Source organism: Sphaeramia orbicularis, chromosome 20 (genome assembly GCF_902148855.1).
Source record: "Sphaeramia orbicularis chromosome 20, fSphaOr1.1, whole genome shotgun sequence".
NCBI lineage: Eukaryota > Metazoa > Chordata > Actinopteri > Kurtiformes > Apogonidae > Sphaeramia > Sphaeramia orbicularis.
In genome coordinates, this window is record NC_043976.1 from 35,348,819 (window position 1) to 35,370,911 (window position 22,093).

The following is a 22,093-nucleotide window of genomic DNA, read 5'->3' on the forward strand; positions in this document are numbered from 1 at the left end:
TTCTATGCTATTATTCTATTGTCTAAAAATAAGTTCTTATATCTCACTGTCTTATAGTTACTCTTTAGGTGATTGTCTTATTTTAAGTGTGATGAGATATTTTGACTAGAAATGAGAAAAATACACTTGGTAAAATTAGATTTTTTTTCCAGTGCAACTGATTACTTGACTTGTGAAAAAAAATTCACAAGCTGTGAAATTTGTGAAATCAAATTGTGAAAAAAAAAGAAAAAAAAATTCAAATTACAAATGTCTCAAAACTTAACTTGAAAATCCTTGTCTAACTTTGTAAATTCTGTTGACTTAACTTCAGTGACAGTTAATTAGAGTGGGCGGAGTTAAGCACCGCGTCATCACATTTTGGTGACGTAACATGAACTTATCATCCAGACTGATCTCGATAAATGGTGTATGTCACACCAGTTCTGAGAGCATTCAGCGTGCTCTACCTACGCATTTTCCACCTTTTGCGTCTATTCAACGCCATTTGATTACGTGTCAATTTACGCCAAGATCTCCAGTTCACATAACCCCTAACCCTCAGTGCGTGGTATTTGACGCATCGATTCAGGTTGGACAGGGGGCTAATAACTGCGTGAAGATATGCGCAGAAAGCTTATAATGCATACAGATAACAACGCAATTAAAAGTGGTGTGTATATTTACACGAGTCATGATATTGTGCACTGTAAAAAAAAAAAAAAAAATCTGTAATTTAACAGAATTTCCACTGTTTATTTTACAGATTTTTACTGTATTTTCAAGATACAGGAAAATATCCATGAAATGACAAAAATAGACTGTGATTTTACATGTCAAATGTAAAATAACACGAAAAACTGTAACGTGAATAACCAAAAAATTTAAATTTTTTAAAAGAAATGTTTTCGTTTTTCACAGAAAAGTACAGTTAAAATACATTTACAAATGTATTATAAATTCACAAATACTTCTTTTCTATTCATGAGATTAAACTGTTAATTTAAAGTTTAATACTGTAAAAAAAAAAAAAAAATTATTAAACGAGATAAAATTACTAAAAATTAACTGCAAAAGAAGTATTTGTTCTGTAAGTTTAACAAGACTTGTTTGTTAATTGACAAATATCTTGTGTAATTACAGGAGGTTTCACAACAAAAATGTTGAATAAATGTATTTTTGTGAATGTATAACATGTATAAGCACTGATAAACTTTCCAAATGCAGTTTTTATCAATGGATTGTACAAATTAGTCTCATTGAAAATTATTTATATATATATATTTATAGGTAATTTGATTGTTTTAAATATAAAACATAAAAATATTCTTTATTAAACATTAAAAAGTAAAAAAAAAAATAGGCAAAATCTCATGTAAAGTTAGGGCAGAAAACTGTATTTTAATTATGGAAAATTACCGTATTTTTATGAGATGGTTATTTTCCGTTATTTTACAGTATTTTTTCAGCACCCCTGCTGCCGGAATAATACCTTAATTTTTTTTTTACATTGTGTTGTATTGTCGCTCTTTTGTGCCTTGTTTGGAAGGTGGGAGGACATTTTACAACGCACAAGGCAGTTCCCCAAGAGTTCAACTAACTAACAAATCTGTGTCCAAAAAACAAAGCCAGGTTCACACAAGGGATATTTCATTGAGACATGATGTTCATTTGATGTAAAAATGTACTCATATTTTTAAGTTGAAACAACAGCTTATATTTTCCAGTGTAGAGCTACAGGGGTTGGACAAAATAATGGAAACACCTTAAAAAATCAACAAAATATAATTTAATATGGTGTAGGTCCGCCTTTTGCGGCAATTACAGCCTCAATTCTCCGAGGTATTGATTCATACAACTTGTGAATTGTTTCCAAAGGAATTTTAAGCCATTCTTCAGTTAGAATACCCTCCAACTCTTTTAGAGACGATGGCGGTGGAAATCGACGTCTTACTTGAATCTCTAAAACTGACCATAAATGCTCAATAATGTTGAGGTCTGGGGACTGTGCCGGCCATACGAGATGCTCAACTTCATTAGAATGTTCCTCATGCCATTCTTTAACAATTCTAGCTGTATGGATTGGGGCATTATCATCTTGAGGTGAAGGTGTTTCCATTATTTTGTCCAACCCCTGTACATACAGTGTTTCTGTCGATCGTCTGCGGTTCAGTATATGACCCCAGCCAAGTGGTTTACCTGGAGCTCTGTTGGCCTTTTCTGCGGGTGCTGCAGTCAGCTTTTTGACCAGAATGCTCAACATGAACGGAGGATAAAAAGGATGAGATTTTCCATTTCTCACATAATGACGTGCAGGTACAGTGCATGGTTCACCAGCATGGAGTAGAGCAGGTTAATAATTACCTGTCAACTGGTTTCTGAGAGGTTATAAGCTTTTACTTTGTGGCAGAAGATGGAATATTAATAGAGAGAAAGTGCTGTTTCTATACATGGTGTTATACTGTGGGAATGAACTTAACATGTAAGAGCGGGCCACTTTCACAAAGTTTAAGCACAAGTTTAGAAGAAATCAGATGGAAAATGTTGAAGTATGGGACACAAGTCATGACCAAGAGGTTTACTGTGACCTGTAAGTTACTATATTTTTGATTAATAAAGGGAATTTCCATTGAGAACAGATACGTGGTTGGCTGGAAAGGCCATGAGAAGAAATGTATTTAACTGTTTAAAGCCTGAACCATTAAATCATTGACAGAAAATTCCAGTTCTTTGAAACTGGAGCCTTTATTGGTCCTTCTGAACAACCCCCAATTTTTTTTTTTTTTTTTTTTTTATAATATTATTCTCCATGTATGAGTTTTTATTTTGTATCATCTTTGATACATTGGGTCTCAGTGCTCAAATATTATTGTTTTTGAACAAACAAAACCATAATATAACACAAACATGTCTAACAAATTGGTAATTCCTTTTCAAAATTGTCGGAGTTCTGCCTCCTTCCTCTTTAATGACAGTCTTGTAGTGTCACTGGAAAGGCCTCTGGTGAAGGAATTCCTCCCTTCTGGTGGATTATCTTTGCATTGCATGTATCTAATTGTATACATCAGGTTTTTCAAGAAAAAAAAAAAAATCACACTGATCGTGTCGAGCAGGGGTGTCAAACTCATTTTAGTTCAGGGGCCATATTCAGTTAAATTTGATCTCCAGTGGGCCGGACCAGTAAAATAATAACATAATAACCTATAAATAATGACAACTCCAAATTTTTGTCTGTGTTTTAGTGTAAAAAAAACAACAACATTAAATTATGAAAATACTTGCTTTTATAAAATGTCCACACACAAAAAAGAAAAAACTGAAATTTCAATTAAAAAATGTAAGAAAATTTTGTGCAATTTTAACAGTATTCTGCCTCAACTTTTCATTTGTCCATGTGCATTATGGATCAGATCCACAAAGACACTAAACACTGAGGAACAGGCAGAAAAGAGTTCAAATTGGGCTGAATTTTCTTTAGGCATTTCAGGTTGTTCAGATTTGTTCAGGTTATTCACATTTTAGTGTTAAAGGATAGGTTGTAAATGTAAATATTTTCATAATTTAGTTATTTTTTGCACTAAAACAAAGAAAAAAATTTAAGTTGTTAATTCTAGACATTTTTTTTTGGCTTCAAGTTTTGTTTTTTGTTTTTTTGTTTTTTTGGCTTAATTCAATTTTTTTTTTTTTTTTTTGGCTTAGTTCTTTTTTTTTTTTTAACTTAACTGAAGATTTTTTTTTTTTTTTTTTTTTTTGCTTAAGTCAAGATGTTTTTATTAGAAGATTTTATTTTTTTTTTTTTTTTTTTTTGCTTCAAGATTTTTTTGGGCTTAATTCAATATTTTTTTTGCTTAATTCTTTTTTTTTTTTTTTTTTTTAACTTAATTGAAGATTTATTTATTTATTTATTTATTTTGCTTAATTCAAGATTTTTTTTTTTTTTTTTACTTGAAGATTTTTTTGGATTAATTCAAGATTTTTTTTTAAATTGAAGATTTTTTTTTGTGGCTTAATTCAAGATTTTTTTTTTACTTGATTGAATTATTTTTTTTTTTTTGCTTAATTCAAGATTTTTTTTAACTTAATTGAAGATTTTTTCTTTTTTTTGGCTTAATTCAAGATTTTTTGCTTAATTCAATTCAAGACTGTGGAATTTTTGCACTTGGCAAAAAAATCCCAGGGGCCGAATTGGACCCTTTGGCGGGCCACATTTGGCCCCCGGGCCGTATGTTTGACACCCCTGATGTAGAGGGCTTCAAAACTCATGTCTCAAATTGGATACCTTTGGCGTTAATTGGTTAAGGACAATCAGGAAATGAATTAAAATGGGATCACCAAGACCACTAATACTGTACTATACTAAAATATCAAAATCAAATTTTATCTATATAGCGCCAAATCATAACAAAAGTTATCTCATGACACTTTACATATAGAACTGGTCAAATCTGGATTCTCAAGCCAATTTACAGAACCCAACAGATCCAGATAATACAGTTTAACTCCACCTTATAACAACTAGGGATGTACCGATCTGACTTTTTCAGTTCCAATGCCGATACCAATGCTGGGGCCTTGCATATCGGCCGAAACCCGATACGATCTGATATTGTTGATTTAGTGCAGAGGGCCTCAACTGGGAGAGATACTCTCCTCTCAATATATACTGGTGATTAGGGATGCACAGATACAAGTATCGGCATTGGCTCCGATACTCAGTGTGTGTACTCGTACTCGTAAAAGTAATCCAATACAAATGCACCGTTACCACTTACGGCCGTTTGACATTCACAGTTCAGTGCAGCAGGTACGCAGTGGTGGAATAATGTGTGTGGAGATTTTTCAAAATAAATGACGGTGATAAAAGTAACGCTGACTGCAAGTAACGTTACAGACACAGACAGATACGGACGCAGCGTTCTGTCCGTCCTCTGCGTACATTCCATCTGTTTACCAGGCGCTTGCAGATGCGTAAACAGAATGAGAATACCAGCGGGAGTACGGAGCGGTGCGGACCGCTGCCAACAGAAGTGAAAACGAAACTTATGGCTCATTTCTCTTTTCTCTTCCTGCTGAAGGTAAACTTTAAACCTTACCAGTGAAAACGCTGCAATATTAGTATCACATTAGTGTTACCTCTGTCGTCTCCATGTTTGTTATCACTGACTTTCTTCTTCTTCTTCTCAAAAAACTTTACTCTTCTTTGTGGTATTTGTCCAGTATGGTTAATTCAGAGTGGCGCCCCCTGGTGGATTAATTGAGAAACGCTCATTCCAACACATTAAATGTCAGTAGCAGCACTTTGTTCCAGTCAGACTAATGACAACGACAATAAAGCACATTTACAAAAGGAACTAAGAACTGGAATGGGATTATTAAGTACTCGTATCGGTACTCGGTATCGGCAAGTACTCAAATGTAAGTACTCGTACTCGGCCTGGAAAAAAGTGGTATCGGTGCATCCCTACTGGTGATGTTCAGTTTCTGATAGAAATCATGAAATCTTTCTATCGAATCCACTCCAGCACAGGTGTCAAACATGTGGCCCAGGGGCCAAGTCCGGCCTGCCAAAGGGTCCAATCTGGCCCCTGGGATGAATTTGTGAAATGCAAAAATTACACTGAAGATATTAATCATTTTAGTTCAGGTTCCACATACAGACCAATTTAACCCTTTCATGCACAAATTATGAGAACCTTAATCAAAATTTTTTCCTGAGTGTTTTTATTCCTCTTTCGGCATGAAAAAAACAATACGACTGAAAATTTTCTTCTGAAAAATAAATAAAATAATAAAATAAAAACAACATTTTTTAAAAAATACATACAGAAAAATAATAATGAAAAAAAAAAAATTCTTATAAACCTATTTTTCATGAAGTTGTAAAAATGTCCACTCAGCTGGACACCACACGTTTAATTTTTGACGCACAGAAACATGTATTTACTGATAAATTGTGTGAAAACTATGGGGAGGGCTTGTGATTCTGGGGGTTTATGCTCAGGTGACATCTACATAATGTTACCAATTCATGTCAGAAAAGATATGTAGTGTCTGAAAACTTTAATAAAGATATGTGTAAAAAAAACAAAACAAAAAAAAAACAACAGAAAGAACAAAATCCATGAATATACAAGAAAACAGCTGTAGAATAGCTGTCCACTGTAGTGACCAGTATACATGAAAGGGTTAATCTCAAGTGGGTCAGATCAGTAAAACTCTATCATAATAACTTAGAAATACTCACAACTCCAAACTTTACCCTTTGTAAATGTAAACATTTTCATGTCATTTTACTGTATTTACACTGAAACAAACTAACATTTCACAAATACATGAATAACCTCAACAAATACGAAGATTATGAAATGTCTGAAGTGTAATTTTAACAATATTCTGCTTGTTATTAGATGTTTTGTGTGTTTGTTGATCCGCTGTGATCTGTACATTGTAATTTACACGTTTAAATGATAAACTGAGACAGAATATTGTTAAAATTGTGCTTAGTTTTCTTGGGAAATTTCAGTTTGTTCATGTTATTCACATTGTTTTAAACGATAGTTGGCAGATGTAAACATTTTCGTCGCATAATTTTTACTTTTTTCGCTCTAAAACACAGAGGAAAGATTGGAGTTGACATTACTTATATATTATTCTGTTATTATTTCACTGGTCCGGCCCATTGGAGATGAAATTTGGCTGAATGTGGCCCCTGAACTAAAATGAGTTTGACACCCCTGCACTACAGAATAGTTTTTGCCCTGACTTTCTTTATTTTTTCCATTTTCCACTGTTGGTTAGGTGATAATTCTATAGTTTTGATTGCAGTTTATCTTTGGAAAATGTTAGAAATAGGTGATCGACTGGGTTAAAACCACAAAATCAGGTGTTTATTGAGGTATAATGGCAGAATAAATGCAAGCAGAGAAGATGAAAAATGACTAAGTTTGAAAAGTCAACAAAGTCTCTATAGATACAGGTATTTATTTTTGTATCAGCGTGCCACAGACATATATTCTGCCAGTTTTTTTGTTTTGTTTTGTTTTTTTTTAACATTTACCTTCAATAGCTGGTGACATTTTGCAGTTATTGTTCTTGCATTCCATTTCTATTTTTATTCTACTCAAAATGCCATATGAAACAGCTATAAATGTGCATATTTATCCATTTTACAGTTATTTACCTTTAATATTCTCATTTTGCATTTATTTCCATGGTGCAAAATGGGCATGAGAAGGGATGGGAGGGATATTTCTTTTTATTTATCTTTGGTGGTTGTTGTTGTTGTTGTTGTTGTTTTTTTCCACATTTGTGGTTTGTATCTGTTCTTTATTATATGTTATATGTTCAAAGAAAACAATAAGATTACACGATGAACTAACTGCACATTTATGTGTATGGATGTAAAAATCTCGCACGTAATGTGTATGCAGTAAACTTGTAACTGTGTGACATTAGTCGCTTTTCCATTGACCCTCAAATTGCGCAAATATAACTTGCGCATAAAAATTTACCAAATGGAAAAACGATAATTTCGCCAAAAGTCTCATTTTTTTATTAAAAGTTTTTGCGCCGGCAAGAGGTGGTTTTACAGGCGTAGCGCAAATGGTATATCAAGCAAAACTGCAATGGAAAGACCTTTTTTGCAACTAGTCAGGTGAATTAAAAAAACATGTTGATGGACGTTAAAACAAATGAAGAAGAAGAAGAAGAAACATGTCACAGTATGTGTGGACACACCAGGAAACCCAATTATTTTTAACCCTTTCATGCATACTGGTCACTCCAGTGGACAGTTCTTCTCCAGCTGTTCTCTTGTATGTTCATGGGTTTTGTTGTTTCAGTTCCATATCTGCCAACACAGTGGACACTTATGCACTATCCCATACACTGACATTGAAAACATTACTGTAACTTTGCTGTTCTTGATAAACCTGATCTAACATGTTTGAGTGTAAATCAAGTCCTTGTTATTGTTATTAGACTGTAATTAACAACAAAAGTTGTTTTTTTTTTTTGTTTTGTTTTGGTTTTTTTTTTTTGCATATTATGTCCATAAAGTGAGTAATGACTAGTATTAGAGCACACTACAAACAAAAAGTTAAGGATATTTCTTTTTTTTTTTTTTGTCTTTTTTTTGTCATTTTTGCCATTTGTAAATAAAACTATGTCTGGTTAAAAAAAAAAAAAAGGTGTTTCAATTCACACACAAAAAAGTAAAAAGTGTTGTGCAAGAATCCCAACTGAAAAAAAAATAGCCCAAAAATTAAAAATATCCATAACTTTTTGTTTAAACTGTATGTTAAAATGTGCGAAAACATCAAATTAGCAGCATTTAATGTTTTCATTTCATATTTTTCACATAGTATATCAGTAAATACATGTTTCTTTGCTTCAAAAATGAAACACATGGTGTCCAGCTGAGTGGACATTTTTGCAACTCCATGAAAAATAGCTTTGTTAAAAAAAAAAAAAAAAAAAAATTAATCACATTGTTTTTTTAATGCCCAAAGGGGAAGAAAAAAAATCTTGATTAATGTTCTCATAATTAATGCATGAAAGGGTTAATATAATTCAAGATAGAGGGGTAATATTTAATAATAATGAATATATCTGTAAATAAACACCATATTTACGTTCGTCGCCATGTTTATGGAACGACTTCTCATGTCATCTCATGATAAAAAACAAACAAATCATCGCATTTGTGATTTAATGGAAAAACCGACACTACGCACTTCTGTTTTTTCGACATTCAGTAAATATCGGTAAAGTTTTGCGCAGATTTCCAAAAGAAAAGCGACTACTATGCTCTAATAAAAACATTTGGAAGACAAAATGTGCACACGTGAGGCGTTCAAAGACACACATTTAGCTTCGCAGGGACAAAGCAAAGCAAAAGCTTGTTTTCTCCTCTTAATCTTTGGACGATATGATGCTAAAACCGGTACTGTAAATGTTTAGTGTTGTCGCTTTATTTGCTGCTACAACATCCCAGCTTCCCCCAAGGCCTCATTAAAGTTTCAGCTCATATGACGGTGTGTGATGCCTGTACAGAGGGTCTCCATTCCGGCCTGACGTCCACTGCTGTTGGTACACCAGAGGGCTGCTTTCCTGTCTGCGTTGTCCTGTGGTTTTATCCCTCTCACCTCCTCACCTGGCCGCTGGCTTGTGAGCCGCCAGCCTCAGATGGTTAATTATCTCTTGTCTGAGCCGTGATCACCTCCCCCGGGGGGCCTGAAGCATAACGCCATATCACAGGCAGCCTATTGAACTTCCTCCCGGCCCGCTGGGGGTGTCCAACCGCCCGGCTAATAACGATTCATGCAGCTGCCAATCTGGCTGAGCTGCGCCATCAATATCCCTGTCCACAGAATAACATCAATTAATGGACAGGGATCTGGATGCAGGACAAATATCCGCTGGGTTGATGTCTTAAATGGCACGAACAGACAGCTGATAGGGGTGGAAATATTTTCAAGCGGCATGTGGAAAAGCTAAACGGTGGTGTTTGCCAGCTCGTATACGGCAGGTGCAGGAAATGTTTTACTGTTTAGTTCGATGTTAGATTCCCGACTGACAGACCGAAACAGCTGCAGATGACAAAACTCATACACTGATCGAAAATGTTTAATAACTGTTGAGCCAATAATCCTATCATTACATGTAAATATTTGATGTAAAATGCAGTTTGTCGTCTTTTCATGGTCATCAGATATGACCCATTTGGACGTTCAGAGGCTCCGTAGTGAACGTGGAAACAGTCATTTTCTGCAACATTAATTCACCAGTAAAACCCATGTTTGACGAATGACAGTGGATGTACACACTAGATTTCATGTCCATTTAACCCTATAACGCCAAACATATCATATTTGATACGAGTTTTGAAGCCCTCTACATGATCAGTGTGACATTTTTTTTCTGAAAAACCTGATGTGTACAATTAGATACATGCAATACACAGATAATCCACCAGGGGGGAGGAATTCGTTCACCAGAGGCCTTTCCAGTGACACTACAAGACTGTCATTAATGAGGAAGAACTTTGACAATTTTGAAAAGGAATTGCCAATTTTTGAGACATGTTTGTGATATATTATTTTTTTGTTTGTTCAAAAATAATAATATTTGAGTACTGAGACCCGATGTATCAAATATGACACAAAATTGAAACTCATACATGGAAATTGATATTTGAAAGCATTTTTTTAGTTGTTCAGAAGGACCAATAAAGGCTCCAGTTTCAAAGAACTGGAAGTTTCTGTCAATGATTTAATAGTTCAGGCTTTACAGGGTTAAATATTCATAAAAATTCAACCATTTGCTCAATAGTTAAAATTTTATACAAGATTGTCATAAAAGCTGCGGGAGACTTTCTTCACCAATTTTTCATCAAATCTGTAAAACCTCAGTCATAGCCTAAGTATCATGAATCCGTAAGTCTTTCTGTGATTACTCACTTCAATCTTTTCCTTCATGGTGAACAATTTCGAAGTGCCATCCACCATAAACAAAGCATTTGTTTATCAACAGAACCAGTAGGTAACTCGGGCATCTTCAGAATTTTGTCGCAACATGCATTGTGGGAAGCGGAGGTTTATGCAGTCGCCTAGCAGCGGCAGCTGCAACAAACATGACACGGAATCAGCTGGAGCGCCACTTCCCTCCAGCCATTTCAGCCGTCTCTGCATTGTTTGTTGCAGCCATATAATATCATATGGTTCCACTGCCGCTGTCTGGTGGCTGCGCGAACCTCCACTTCCCACAATGCACATTGCAACAAAATTCCGAAGATGCCTGCATGACCTACAGGCTCTGTTTGTAAACGTATGGATTGTTTATGGTGGAGTACACTTCAAAATTGTTCACCGTGAGGGAAGAGATTTAGGTGCATAATAGGGATGTAACGATAAGAAAATTTCATATCACAGTTATTGTGACCAAAATTATCCCGGTTATCATTATTATCACGGTATTGTTGAAATGTGGTCAAAATGTTCAAAAAGTACTAATACACACACTGAAATAATTTGAAAAAAATAAAAATCAATCAATCAATAAAACAATAGGCACAATGTACTTTCTGTTGCAGAAACATTCAAATATTAACATGTAAACATCAAACATACAAATGTGCATTAAAAATATGTATTTATGTGTATTTTTGCACATCTTTTGTCTACTTTGGTATGTTTTTAGTGTATTTTTGGATTTTTTGTTTACTTAAGTATACTTTAGTGTATTTTTGCTTATTTTTAGTATACTTTAGTATGTTTTTAGTGTATTTTTGCATATTTTTTGCATACATCAGTGTATTTTTGCATATTTTTGTATACTTTAGTGTATTTTTACTGTAATGGTGTGAGAAACGTTTGTAATTGTCATTATTTCTTGTTTATTCTGTTTTTATTTGACTGATTCGGATCCACTTTAGCTCATACTGGTCTAAATGTGGAACCTGAACAAACATGAGTCTAAAACAGTGAATGCCATGCCAAACATACAAATGTGCATTAAAGATAGCACCTTACAGCCATTGTTGGACCATTTTCCATATCAAGTTTGTGTTCAAAGTGCGGTAATCAAACATGATTATCATGATAATTAGAATTTAAATGGTAACACTAACCTTGGGGAAATTTTACCACGGTTTATCATTATACCGGTAATCGTTACATCCCTAGTGCATAATCAGAGGAAGACTTACGGATTCGTGATACTTTGGCTATGACTGAGGTTTTACAGATCTGATGAAAAATTGGTGACGGAAGTCTCCCACAGCTTTAACGAGGAAGGAGGCAGAACTTTACCAATTTTGAAAAGGAATTACCAATTTGTTAGACATGTTTGCATTATATTATGTTTTTGTTTGTTCAAAAATAATATTTGAGCATTGAGACCCGATTTATCAAATATGATACAAAATTGAAACCTATACATGGAAAATGATATTTGGGGGGAAAAAAAAAAAAAAAAATTGGGTTGTTCAGTAGGACCAATAAAGGCTCCAATTTGAAAGAACTGGGATTTTCTGTCTGATTGATTTAATGGTTCAGACCTTACAGGCTTAAATTCCTACCTGCTCTTATTATTATGCCACATATATATATATATATATATATATATATATATATATATATAAATAGTGACTAACTTGTTAAACATAGTTAAAATTCCCAGCATAGACTCTTCCCACATCTCCCTGGGAGGCATGTTAAGAGTCAAAGGCTGTGTTAATCATGCTGAACAGTGGGAGCCTCCGAGCCCCCTTCTCTGTTCATGGCAACAGCAGCGAGGAGGGGAAATGTAAAGGGAGGGGCCGGCTGACACCCCCAGGCCCTAGAGTGTAGGCCAGGGTTATTATCCGCAATTACCCTGATTACTGAGCCCTTCATCTGAATGACTAAGGTGAAATTCTTTTATTTTTTTCCGGGTACGACTAACAGAGTTGGAGGTGTTTCGTTCTACAGCCGGAGAACACGCCTCAAACTAATCTATTTACAAAAGAAACATGAAGACGATCCACATAAACAACCAAATCATAGGAGTGTGTTTAATGTCGCCTTGTGTTTCCGCTCATAAAACAGGCCGAGTTAAAGCACGGCAAAGCCTCGTTGCATTTCATAAAAGCACTTTCATCGTCCTAGTTATGCCATCTGTGAAAGTCAAATTCCCAAATACATAGTTATTGCTAATTCTCCCTGCGTCCTCAGACAAATATTGCTGCTAGGGAACACCATATCTAGTGATCAATCATATCACCTCTCTGAACCTGCTGTGCAATTTATTAAGTGCTGAACAAATGGGCCGGAGCAGGCGAGCGGCTGTTCCCAGGGCCAGGGAATGTAAATCTAAGCAGAGTAACAAATTAGTCGGACTTAGCTTTTTTTTTTTTTCCCCCCGCGCTTGCATACTAAAAATCGCTGGTGGCAATGCAAAGCAACTCAAGGTAGACATTAAACTTGCAAAGGTTATAGGAGAAATTTGTATTTGTAAGCAGACAGCCAGAAGTTGTTGCTACTGATGCATTATAGCGTTATTAGGAAAGTGGTGTTTCGCAGTCATTTGTTTTACTCCACTTTAAAGAATATGTTCATTCCCTCCCCTAATTATGTTTTAATTATGAAAAAGCTTAGAAGCGTTCACCATCTCATAGGCTGTTATTATTTACTTCATCTATTGCTGATTTCTAAAAAGCGGCCGTACAGAATGTAGAGTTTAAAACAGAGTTATATTTAATACCTCTTAATAGTAGCACCATTTAGAGCCTAAGAAGGAAACCGACCAACACATACTAGTTAGTTTTACCTGAACACATAGATATAAACAAACTGGAGCTTGAATGCCTAAAATGCTGAGAAAAACATATCTATTTTGCAAAATATCTGCCTTAACCCTTTCATACATAGTGGTCACTACAGTGGACAGTTCTTCTCCAGTTGTTATCTTGTATATTCAAGGGTTTAGCTGTTTTAGTTCCATATCAACCAACACAGTGGACGCTTAGGCATCATCTCACAAACTGCAATTCATACCATTACTCTAACTTTGCTGTTCTTGATTGGTTCTTGAGTGGAAATCAATTGTTAATTGTTATTTTTTGCATATTATCTCCATGAAGTGAATAGTAACTAGTATTAGAATATGTTAAAATGTGAGAAAACATCAGATTTAGCTGCATTAAACATGTTTTCATTTCACTGTTTTCATATCACTTTATGATATTGGGTTTTAAATACATGTTTCTTTGCTTCAAGAATAAAATTCATGGTGTAGCTGAGTGGACATTTTTGTAAATCTATGAAAAAAAAAAAAAAAAACATTCAGTCTCATTGTTTTTTTTTCATGCCTAAGGAGGAATAAAAACACTCAAAAAAAAAAAAAAAAAAAAAAAAACTCCACTAAGGTTCTCATAATTCATGCATGAAAGGGTTAAAGACCCAAACCTCCACCGGTGACCCAAAAAGCATCTACGGAACTAAAATGTTTAATACCTGTTGATCCATTAATCCTATCAATACATGTAAATATTTAGTGTAAAATGCAGTTTTTCATCTTTTCATGATCATCAGATATGACCCATTTGGACTCTGAGACTCCATAGTTGCCATGGAAACACCGTCATCTTCTACAACATTGATTCACCAGTAAAACCCATGGAGTTGGATCAATGACAGTGGATGGACACATTTGGTTTTATGTTCAGTTAATGATATTTTTGCTGAAAAAAATCACTTTTTCTTCTCTGTTTTCATAAATTAACCTTTGAAATGAATGCTGAGTTTTCATGAATGTGTAAATTAATTTAAGGAATTAACCCATAAAGACCCAAACAACCACCAGCTACCACAACCATCTACTGATTTAAACTGTTTAATAAGCTCTGATCCACTAATCCTATCAATACATGTAAATATTTAGTGTAAAATGCAGTTTTTCATCTTTTCATGATCATCAGATATGACCCATTTGGACTCTGAGACTCCATAGTTGCCATGGAAACATTGTCATCTTCTACAACATTGATTCACCAGTAAAACCCGTGGAGTTTGATAAATAACAGTGGATGGACACACTTGGTTTTATATTCAGTTAATGATATTTTTGCTGAAAAAGTCACTTTTTCTTTTCTGTTTTCATAAATTAACCTTTGAAATGAATGCTGAGTTTTCATGAATGTGTAAATTAATTTAAGGAATTAACCCATAAAGACCCAAACAACCACCAGCTACCACAACCATCTACTGATTTAAACTTTTTAATAAGCTCTGATCCACTAATCCTATCAATACATGGAAATAGTTGATGTAAAATGACGTTTAGAGGCTCCGTAATTGCTATGGAAACACTGTCATCCTCTACAGCAGGGGTGTCAAACTCATTTTAGTTCAGGGGCCACATTCAGCCCAAATTGATCTTAAGTGGGTCGGACCAGTAAAACAATAGCATAATAACCTGTAAATAATGACGACTCCAAATTTTTCTTTGTTTTAATGCAATCAAAATTAAATAATAAAAATATGTACATTTGCAAACTATCCACAAAAAAAAAAAATGATGTGAATAACCTGAAAAAAGCTGAAATTTCTTGAGAAAGTAAGTGCAATTTTAACAATATTACACCTCAATTTACCATTTATACATGTGTATTACGTATTGGATCTACAAAAGGCACAAAATATTTAATAACAGGAAGAATAATGTTAAAATTTCACTTTCAAAATGTCACGTTTTTTACATTTTATTATTAAAGGATAGTTTGAAAATGTTAATATTTTCATTATTTCATGTAAGTTTTTATACTAAAACAAAGAGAAAATTTGGAGTTGTCATTACTTATTTATAGATGTAATGTAATATTATGTTTTTCGCATTAAACTAAGAAAATTTGGAGTCATTATTTATCAGTTATTACGCTATTATTTTAGTTGAGATCACATTGGTCTGTATGTGGAACCTGAACAAAAACAACTTCGACATCCTTGATTGCTGATATCTTAAGTGTAATTTTTGCGCTTTGCAAATTCATCCCGCGGGCCAGACTGGAACCTTTGGCGCGCCGCATTTGGCCCCCGGGCCGCATGTTTGACACCCCTGCTCTACAACATTGATTCATCAGTAAAACCCATGGAGTTGGATCATAACAGTGGATGGACACACTTGGTTTTATGTTCAGTTAATGATATTTTTGCTGAAAAAGTCACTTTTTCTTCAGTTTTCTCTGTTTTTGATATAATAATCCTTAACTTTAAGATGGGCTTTAATGAACAGCTTCATGATTAGAGAATTAAATATAGGAAAATGCATGATTTACTTTGAAAAATGCAAAATACAGAGGATAATATTATAATAAATGGTGATAAATAATTTGAAAAAAGTTAAATATGGAAAAAAAAAAATTGGAACTACCTCAAAAGTAGCTCTGGGTCTTTATGGGTTAAATCCAGGAAAATGCATGAGTTACAGTGAAAAATGCAAAATACAGAGGATAATATTATAATAAATGGTGATAAATCACTCAAAGATTAACCAGAGAGAAAGATTCATTTGGGAACAGCCACAAAAATAGCACTGGGTCTTCATGGGTTAATATGGATGGGGCATTGAGCTTTGCATTTACTACAATATTTATTACTATGCTGCAGTTAAGATCTAAGTGACAGGAATAAGAGACTGTGACAAACATGAACTTTGATTTAAATTGACACTAACCATTAAATATGCTTTTAGAGCTGTAAACAGAATCATATGACTGACATTTATTGCAATAAAACACATCAGTATTGGTAATTATCAACATAAAACTTCAGAAAACTGTATTTTTGAAGGGAAAAATGACTCAAATTTCCTTTTTCGGCATGTTTTCTGACATGGAGTCACATACTTTTAGATTTTTTTGTACAGCTTTACATCAGGAAATTTGTCTTAACCTCCTAAGACCCAGGAAATATCGGCAAAGTACAAGCTTTTTTTGTTTTTTATTAATTAAGTGCCTATATTGGAAACATCATGATGCACCAGTTTTTTCAGATGCAGTTTTTAAAATTCTTACGGAATATCCTCTGTGGTGGACAGTTAACTTTTCTTTTTTTTTTTTTTTTTTTTTTTTTGTGTGAAGTCGTGAAACTCTTGTCCACAAATGGACAGAAAACCCATAGCTGGGTCTTAGGAGGTTTAAAAAAAAAAAAAAAAAAAGGAAAGGAAAAATATAAACAAACAATGAAATGAAGGATAGCAGCAACGTGTGACCTATTTTGCACTTTTTTTTGAGCTCCCACATTAGGACAGTTAACAGTGACACCATATGCGTTGCCATGGTAACAAGATAAGACCGGATGAAAATGACAGGAAGTGTACGTGTACATCTTGCGTCATAACGTATGTACGTACTCCGAAAGAAATTACATAATGGACTGAAACATATAAACCAGGGTTTTTCGATTATTTCTGAAGTGCATGTACAGTTGTGCTCATAAGTTTACATACTCTTGCAGAATGTGTGATTCTTTGTCCATTTATCAGAAAATATGAATAATAATACAAAAGCTTTTATTTCACTCGTGGCTAGTGGTTGGGTGAAGCCATTTATCAAACAAATGTGTTTGCTCTTTAAATCATACTGACAGCAGAAACTATCCAAATGACCCTGATCTAAAGTTGTCATATCCTAGTTCCCCATGTGCTTGCAATGCAATGCACAGGGGGCTATTGTTCGTCATATACAGGGTGACACAAAAAAACGGGAACTTTTTAACAATCCAATAAAACCAAGAGTGATGGAAGAAAAATATTTTATTCATAGTAACTGAAACCTTAAACCATGCCATTTAAGAAACAATGATGGAATTTTCATTTTTTAAAAATTACTTCCTGTAGATGGCGTCCTCCTGTACGAATGCGTTCTTGAAATCTGCTGTTGAGATTCCTCATTGACCGCTGTAACATCTCAGCTGGGATACTGTGAATTTCATCCTGAATTCTCTGTTTTAACTCATCTTCTTCTTCTTGGTCGAGTCGTGTACACTTTACTCTTGAGATAGCCCCACAAGAAAAAATCACAAACGGACAAATCTGGCGATCTAGGGGGCCAGGGAACGTTACCGAATCTTGAGATCACACGGTTACCGAACAATTCTCGCACAGCCGTCAATGGTTACTAAAATGGGGGTGTGTTTACTTGCTCAAGGTCACTGTCTCACAGTGCTGCCACTTGCTCATGTCTGCCAATACACACTTCAAAAATTCCCGTTTTTGGGTCACCCTGTAATTTAAAAAAAATGAAAATTCCATCATTGTTTCTTAAATGGCATGTTTTAAGGTTTCAATTACAATGAATAAAATATTTTTCTTCCATCACTCTTGGTTTTATTGGATTGTTAAAAAGTTCCCGTTTTTTGTGTCACCCTGTATATTCTTCTTCTTCTTTTTATGACTTATACAAAAAACTTTGAAAAAAAAAATGCGGCCCAGACCATTGGAAATAGACCAATACATGATATTACAAAAATGTGCCGCCTGGTCTCGGAAGATGTGCTATGTATGTGGTGTGACATTCCGATGCACGGATTTTGTTAAAATTGCGAAAAACTGGTCAAATTTTTCCATCTAAAATGAATTGGGCCATTTTCAAGTGGCTACCATTCCCAAACGATTCATCCTAAAATATTCTGTCAACACACAAATGTTCGGCTTGGCCCAAAGATTTCCTGTGTGGTCACGTGGTAACAATATCACTTACAGTTTTTGCACAAGAATGGGGAAAAAAAACAAACATTCATTTCATTTTCAATGAATGAGGTTAATTTACACAACTTCCAAATGCAAACTATACAATCACAAAAATAACTAGAAGCACTCGGAGAGCGCAGACCTCCACCAAGGCTGATCAGTGGGCCCCCCCGTGGGCCCCCCCACCCCCGATCACCACCAAAATTTAATAATTTCTTCCTTATCCCATTTCCAACAAACCCTGAAAATTTCATCCAAATCTGTCCATAACTTTTTGAGTTATGTTGCACACTAACGGACAGACAAACAAACAAACCCTGGCAAAAACATAACCTCCTTGGCGGAGGTAATTACAGCAAAAAAATATGACTGACCACACAATTATGTTTTCACTCGCAAATTTTGATGTCTGCCTCACGGCACTACAACTTCTTATGTGGAGTAAGGACTAAACTGAGCATGTGCAGAGTGAATTAGGTGAGTCCTAAGTTGTTCCTGATTGGAGCAATTGCAAGAGTTACAACTGACCCGTGTTACAACTGTCCCAGGTCTCCCCTACGCTATTAACGCCCAGGCCTGCTGGCAGAATGAACCTGTGAGGGAGACATGGGTGTGTGTGTGTGTGTGTGTGTGGGGTCTGTGATTTTTTGAGTTTGGGGGGGGGCGGTCCATCCTTATCAGAGCGTGTGTGTGTGTGTGTGTGTGTGTGTGTGGGGGGGGGGGGGGGGGGGGGGTTAGCTCCGTGATTATGTGATTGTGTGTGGGGGGTGATAGCGTCATTGTCCGAGCAGGAGTGAAAGTGAAACTAACTCGCTTTAAAGTTCCTTTTATTCTCCGGGCAACACACACACACACACACACACACACACACACACAGGAGCAGCAAGCGACAGAATATCCGTGCAGCAAAACAAGTTAATATATCGGCTACATTGGCTACCTATTGGCCGATGTTGATTAATTGGTGATACTCTATAATCAGCCCGATTAATCGGCCGGCTGATTAATCGGTCGGGCTCTAGTCTGAATCCATGACAACACCCAGATTCCCGTCCTGAGGTTTTTAACTGAAGTGACTTTGTCCCATGTGCATTCTGTCAGGGTATGTAAATTTATGAGCACAACTGATAACGGCAATCATCGGATTTTTACGGTCATGTAAACGGCTCGATGTAGCTGTTCTTTTCCGATCATACAGGGGGTGACGTTACAACAGAACTGGGTAAAGTTACACTTCAACTGTTTGCGTCACAGCCGGGTCAGATCCATCCAGCAGAAAATCCATCAACAATGATCAAATCAACATATGAAAACAACATTATCCTAAAAAATAGTCTTGTTTTGATGGATTCCTAGTCAGTGGTGAATAGAGTAGTTTATTTTCTGGGCTTCTGGTCACACAAACCATGCAGAACTCACCACAGACACAAGAAAACATATCATAATAAACCAATATCGTTCTTCTGTTTTTGTTTTTTTTTTCCATAACCCCTGAGGATAATCTGTATTTCAGGACTAGAGCTTTTATTATGAACCTATTTCATGAATCTTAAAACTGCATTAAATACACATTTTGTTTTCCTCAGCATAAAAGTGCGGTATATATCCGCACATTCCCAAACACAGACTCTGTTGGATGGGGTAGATGTGTTCCCTGGAGGGTAATGATGCAACGGAATTAATGATTAATAAACTGCCACAGGCCCAAATATTCACTCATTATTTTACCATTTGGGTTTAAGCAAATAATTGGACTTGACTTTATCAATTCAGGCACATTACATCAACAGGAAATGCCATTATTATTTGTCTCGGATAACAATTTGTGACATAGTTCAGGAACAAAGACTGCAGCGTAAATTGCGGGCAGATGGAGTTGACGTGTGTTGCGAATCAGGATAGCGGACGGTTCATCAGTATTTCCTTTCCCGCACTCATCACGGATGGAAATGGCATCACAAGGCTCTTTCAACATGAATACCCACCTCATACCAATGCTACGGCACGGTCATGAACTTCTCGGTATCTTTGGCAAACAGACGTCCCCCTGAAAATGGCAAAATGTTTGAAATCCCCTCTGCTAGATTCCCTTTGCATCGTATGTGAGGAAGTAGTTTTTTTTTTTTTTTTTTTTTTACCTCCCCCGTCAGCGTTAACCCTCCCCAACCCTCACCTTTTATCTGGTCATTTAGAATTCATAAAGAGTGACTCAGTGATTACTTTTACACACCCCGTCTTTGACCTCCTGTCGCTTAATTATCATAAAGCCGTGCAGAGGAGAACAAGCCATCGCCTCCTCTTTTGTGCAACTGTAATTGCATTCTTAATTTTTTCGGAGGTGAGAAACACTGATACGGCGGCATGGAGCTGATATCACAGACTTATATTGTTGTGGTAGAAGGGAAGTGGGGAGGGGCTTTACACAAAAAACAATGGCAGGAAGCTGGTGCACCTCACACACACAAAAAAAAAAAACAGCTCCTACAACTTAATAACTTGTCAAAAGCGTAAAATCTGAAGGCACACAAATCAACTTGGTTTCATTAAAAGGCTTGATTTGTTAATTTCACTTGTAAAGACGTGCGCTTTTCTGGCAACAATAAAAGGAGTTATGCTCCTATAAGTAAAGAGCTATTAACTCGCGTAATCTCACAAATGCTTTGCACAACAATAGCCAGTCAGTGATTTATTTTCATCATCTTTGAAATATTCTACATTTCTGTTCTACAAAGGGACGGTTGAGTCTCGCACAGCTCTTTCAATTACTAGCAGTTGCAGCTGTAAATGTGTCGCAGCGGCTGTGTGAAAGTTTGTGTTGAATTAGAAAAAAAAAAAAAATCCTTCAAAGCATTTCTGACATCGTATAATATGAAATATACTATTCATTCATTCAGTATCTGAACCTGCTTTATCCTCACTAGGGTCATGGGGGTCGCTTGGAGTCTATCCTAGCTACATAGGGGCGAAGGCGGGGTACACCATATAGGCAGGGCTGAACATATAGAGACAAACAATCACTCTCACATTCACACCTATGGGCAATTTAGATTAACCAATTAAGCTATTAGTGCATGTCTTTGGATGGTGGGAGGAAGCCAGAGTACCCGGAGAGAACCCACGCAGACACGGGGAGAACATGCAAACTCCACACAGAAAGGCCCCCCCCCGTCGACTGGTGCTGGAATCGAACCCAGGACCTTCTTGCTGTGAGGCACGAGTGCTAACCACTGCACCACCGTGTCGCCCTGAAATATATTAACCCTTTCATGCATGAATTGTGAGAACCTTAGTCAAGATTTTTTTCTTCAGTGTTTTTATTCCTCCTTAGGCATAAAAAAACCAATGCAATCGAGTTCTTTTTCCTATGGAGTTAAAAAAATATCCATGCATTTAATTTTTGAAGTAAAGAAACATGTGCTTAAAACCAAATATTAGAAAGTGATATGAAAACAATGAAATAAAAACATTTTTAATGCTGCTAATCTGAAGTCTTCTCACATTTTAACATATTCGAATGCTAGTAATTACTCACTTCATGGAGAAAATATGCAAAAAAAAAACCCTTCTTGTCTAAGAAATAACAATTGATTTACACTTAAACATGTTACTGCAGATCAGGTTTATCAAGAACAGCAAAGTTACAGTAATGGTATGAATGTCAGTGTATGGGATGATGCGTAAGTGTTCCCTGTGTTGGCTGATATGGAACTAAAACATCAAAACCCATGAATATACAAGAGAACAGCTGGAGAAGAACTGTCCACTGTAGTGACCTATGCATGAAAGGGTTAATTATACAATATATATACATATATATGTCAATATATAACATGACATGAGGTTACAGCGACCACCAAAACCTGTTCAGCTGATCCTCTCAACAAAC

General features: G+C 35.6%; 1 long non-coding RNA gene across 1 annotated transcript; it reads left to right on the forward strand.

Moving 5' to 3' along the window:
• The first annotated feature begins 5,251 nt into the window (after window positions 1-5,251).
• Window positions 5,252-17,070, forward strand: LOC115411452 (uncharacterized). Its single transcript, XR_003934215.1, has 3 exons — window positions 5,252-5,267; window positions 7,630-7,633; window positions 16,933-17,070. It is a non-coding gene; the product is annotated as an uncharacterized LOC115411452 (long non-coding RNA).
• Window positions 17,071-22,093: the final 5,023 nt, after the last annotated feature.